Source organism: Haematobia irritans, chromosome 3 (genome assembly GCF_050003625.1).
Source record: "Haematobia irritans isolate KBUSLIRL chromosome 3, ASM5000362v1, whole genome shotgun sequence".
Taxonomy (NCBI): domain Eukaryota; kingdom Metazoa; phylum Arthropoda; class Insecta; order Diptera; family Muscidae; genus Haematobia; species Haematobia irritans.
This window is the reverse complement of record NC_134399.1, coordinates 52,906,261-52,911,194: the sequence shown is the minus strand read 5'-3', so window position 1 is coordinate 52,911,194 and position 4,934 is coordinate 52,906,261. Positions and strand designations below refer to the sequence as shown.

The following is a 4,934-nucleotide window of genomic DNA, read 5'->3' as shown; positions in this document are numbered from 1 at the left end:
ACATATGACAGAATGAAATACATTGAAAATAAACGATTTACTTTGGTTTTAAAATCTTCGTTCTGCAAATATTAAAGATTCCTCTAAAAAAATTTGCATGCAGAACAACCCCTACGGGAAAAATTCCCCGCAAGTCTTTCATGAGAAACCCAAAACATACACGATAACATGGTATTGTCATTAACTTAAAACACAATTATTGTTAAAAATTCGTGAATATTATTTACGGAAAAATCTTCAGAATTACCGTTACATTACATATTCTTTTTGATTTTTTTAAGTAAATAATTATACCTTATGTTATCATCCTTTATTCTATTTTATTACGTCATTAGCAGCCAAATGCATTATATTTCGAGAATAACAATTCGAAAATTACCAGAAAGTATTATTGTCATTACAAGTTAGATATTATAACTCACCGAAATGTGTAATGACCTCCTTACTCCTGCTCGCACAGAAAAAACATGTTTGGACATGGTTGCCGCATCCATTTAATGCTTATTTAGAGTATGTAATTGAGAAAAATATATGTTGGCAATAAGCATTTAAATGGTTCTCAAATGCCGCAAATATGTTCTATTATTTAAATGAGAGAATTTGAGACCATTACATGGTCGGGAAAATCTCGTACCTAACCATTCAATTTTTTTTACTTTTTTGCAGGGAAAAAGTATTTTTATAGCTTACGTATAGACATGTCTAGAGCCATTACATGGCCATAAAGACCATATACATTATTTTCGTGACCATTTATTTTTTTTTTCAGCGAAAAGAATTTTATAAAAACATTGAGCAGGTACAAACGATTTTCATTTTGCGCGTCCGTCATGTGTTGATTGTTTATTGCAATAGACGGAGAATACGGAATTGCTGTGTTTTGTGTTAATTTATTTATTCAGAGGTGGCACGTGGTTGCATGTGAATACAAAACAAAAATAAAGTGTAATTGAAAAGTGTACCTGTTTTTTGTTCCGCATTTTGACATATTGCATAATTTATTTTTATTTGCAGTTACATGATGTCTGAGTTAGTACATTTGATGGGCACGAAGTAAATATGGAATGATTACTTATTGTTGAAATTGGACCAAAATAGAGTGTGTAAAAATATATGATTTGCACGACATTATAAATAGAAATAAACAATGATTTCATTTATAAATGAATAAAAACCAATAAATAAAGTTAAATTTGTGTTTTCTTTTCTCAAGTGGCGTCCTTTTTTCGACGATGAAAAAAGTTTTTTCATAAAGATCAAAACATTTTAGGTTGTGACCATGTTATTTTAACTGGAAGAAACACATTTCTGACTAATGCGCTTTACAGACTATCAGTTATTCCGGACGGAATGTCGGTGTTTGTAAGGAATCTTGCAGTGTGTCGGATCGATGCGATTTGTCGGCGATGACTAAATAATCGGTAAATGTGTTATCGATCCCATAAACATGCAGCAGTATCGATTATGCCTTCGGACTTAACTTATATTGTGCACATCATATGGGATATGTTCGACACGAGCACTGTCGTCCGGAATAACTGATAGTCTGTAAAGCGCATAATACCATAACATTTTAGATCGTGACCATTGTCTTTTAATGGAAACAAAATTATTTTGATCAATATAATAACATTTTAGATGAGGACAATTTTATTTTTTTTGGAACCATGTTCACTGAGCCAACATGGTTGCAGGTGAAAATGTTACATGGTCGCCGCAAAAATAGCTCCTATCATATTATTTTGCTCTTCGAATATGATTGTGACACTCATGGTTCTTCTCTGCGTGTGGTAATGTAATGAGATGTGTTACCTAGTTTTTGCTGGGTAGTAAATATATATGCTTAATTTTTATATATATTTTCCCCGTTTTTTAGTTCATTTAACTAACGTGCGCAAAAAATTATTAGAGTAAAGGAAACTTTCCCCAAACATAATAATTCCATGAACTAAAATAAAGTTAAATTGGCTTTTGTGAAATAGAGAGTTCACTTTGTTGAGTGTACGCAAAACCTCAATTTCAATTCGTCCTGAAATGATGGCTTCGTTTGCTCGGTATCAATGTCAACGCCATTAAGATTCTTTAGAACTGACTAAGCTTTTTTCAGTGTATGTTAGGTTAGGTTAAAGTGGTAGCCGGATTAAATTTCAGGCTCACTTAGACTATTCAGTCCATTGTGATACCACATTTAACTAAAAGTACCTATTACATATGGGCACTTCTAGTCTTAACCACTGAACCTTCTCTATTATTTACTTTTGTTGAACCAACCAGATTGCTCCAAAAACATTAACAAACTGCTTAAGTTAACGTTTTCCAGGTCCGCCAGTAATCTAAAGCTATATGCTCCTAAAATTCGCTTACGCCTTACACAAAAAGCAGGACACTCACACTCATTTTCCTCCACATCATGACAGCTTATACAATAGTCATTATACTTCGCACCTATAGTTTTTGCAAATTCGCCGATCAGGCAGCGACCCGTTATAGCAGATATCAGGAGTGCTATCTGATGCCTTGAGAACACTACCATATCTAGTGTGCGGTTTAAGTTTAAATGGGGCCATATTTGCTTGATGTCGTTACAACCCTTGCAATTCTCCCATCGAATATTGGCCATCATAAAAGCCTTCTATATATTAATGTCTCTATATTAATTAATGTCAATATTTGTTGGAACATTACTTCTAAACCAATTCACCACCTCTCTTATTGCCAATATTTCAGCCTGAAAAACACTACAGTGATTAGGTAATCTTTTCGCTATTCGAATTTCCAGATCTTTAGAATATACTTCGAACCCCATTTGTCCATTCAATTTGGAGCCATCAGTATAGAAATCTATATGTCTTTTATTCCCCGGGGTCTGTGTACACCACGAGGATCTGGACCGGGAAACTTTTCCAGCACCTGTGAGTAGACGACAGACAAAGCATTCTCAATTTCCTCCCATTTTTGCTTTGGAACCATACCGTCCAATGCTCCTTTATTAATGATAGCCATCACAAGGCTGTCTTTAGCAACTGAGGCAATCGATCTTTGATCTCTTTTGGAGGATGGCAGCTCATCCGGTGATCGTTCCCTTTTTCCAGCCTCAAGAATTCCTTGAGCCCATGTTAAGCAATCGCTTTGTTTAGCCGACAGCGTGCTTGGGTCGACTGATCCTAACTTCTTTAGGATAAACAAAGCATTTCTGCGTTTCTTGAATCTCTTTCGTGAGGAATTACCTCCTTTTGATGTCGTTACCTTAGAAAAAGTACGACTTGTCAAAGTGTATATAAAGGGTGATTCTTTTGAGGTTAGGATTTTCATGCATTAGTATTTGACAGATCACGAGGGATTTCAGACATGGTGTCAAAGAGAAAGATGCTCAGTATACTTTGACATTTCATCATGAATAGACTTACGATCTGCCACAACGTCGAATTTTCAGTGAATGGGCCCTAGAAAAGTTGGCAGAAAATCCGCTTTTTTATCGACAAATTTTGTTCAGCGATGAGGCTCATTTCTGGTTGAATGGCTACGTAAATAAGCAAAATTGCCGCATTTGGAGTGAAGAGCAACCAGAAGCCGTTCAAGAACTGCCCATGCATCCCGAAAAATGCACTGTTTGGTGTGGTTTGTACGCTGGTGGAATCATTGGACCGTATTTTTTCAAAGATGCTGTTGGACGCAACGTTACGGTGAATGGCGATCGCTATCGTTCGATGCTAACAAACTTTTTGTTGCCAAAAATGGAAGAACTGAACTTGGTTGACATGTGGTTTCAACAAGATGGCGCTACATGCCACACAGCTCGCGATTCTATGGCCATTTTGAGGGAAAACTTCGGAGAACAATTCATCTCAAGAAATGGACCGGTAAGTTGGCCACCAAGATCATGCGATTTGACGCCTTTAGACTATTTTTTGTGGGGCTACGTCAAGTCTAAAGTCTACAGAAATAAGCCAGCAACTATTCCAGCTTTGGAAGACAACATTTCCGAAGAAATTCGGGCTATTCCGGCCGAAATGCTCGAAAAAGTTGCCCAAAATTGGACTTTCCGAATGGACCACCTAAGACGCAGCCGCGGTCAACATTTAAATGAAATTATCTTCAAAAAGTAAATGTCATGGACCAATCTAACGTTTCAAATAAAGAACCGATGAGATTTTGCAAATTTTATGCGTTTTTTTTTTAAAAAAAGTTATCAAGCTCTTAACAAATCACCCTTTATATATATAAAGGGTGATTCTTTTGAGGTTAGGATTTTCATGCATTAGTATTTGACAGATCACGTGGGATTTCAGACATGGTGTCAAAGAGAAAGATGCTCAGTATGCTTTGACATTTCATCATGAATAGACTTACTAACGAGCCACAACGTCGAATTTTCAGTGAATGGCCCTAGAAAAGTTGGCAGAAAATCCGCTTTTTTATCGACAAATTTTGTTCAGCGATGAGGCTCATTTCTGGTTGAATGGCTACGTAAATAAGCAAAATTGCCGCATTTGGAGTGAAGAGCATCCCGAAGCCGTTCAAGAACTGCCCATGCATCCCGAAAAATGCACTGTTTGGTGTGGTTTGTACGCTGGTGGAATCATTGGACCGTATTTTTTCAAAGATGCTGTTGGACGCAACGTTACGGTGAATGGCGATCGCTATCGTTCGATGCTAACAAACTTTTTGTTGCCAAAAATGGAAGAACTGAACTTGGTTGACATGTGGTTTCAACAAGATGGCGCTACATGCCACACAGCTCGCGATTCTATGGCCATTTTGAGGGAAAACTTCGGAGAACAATTCATCTCAAGAAATGGACCGGTAAGTTGGCCACCAAGATCATGCGATTTGACGCCTTTAGACTATTTTTTGTGGGGCTACGTCAAGTCTAAAGTCTACAGAAATAAGCCAGCAACTATTCCAGCTTTGGAAGACAACATTTCCGAAGAAAT

The 4,934-nt window shown here is 36.8% G+C and overlaps 1 long non-coding RNA gene across 1 annotated transcript; it reads left to right on the top strand.

Moving 5' to 3' along the window:
• The first annotated feature begins 609 nt into the window (after nucleotides 1–609).
• LOC142232424 (uncharacterized) lies at nucleotides 610–1,192 on the top strand. Its single transcript, XR_012721122.1, has 2 exons — nucleotides 610–945; nucleotides 1,015–1,192. It is a non-coding gene; the product is annotated as an uncharacterized LOC142232424 (long non-coding RNA).
• The last annotated feature ends 3,742 nt before the right edge of the window (nucleotides 1,193–4,934 follow it).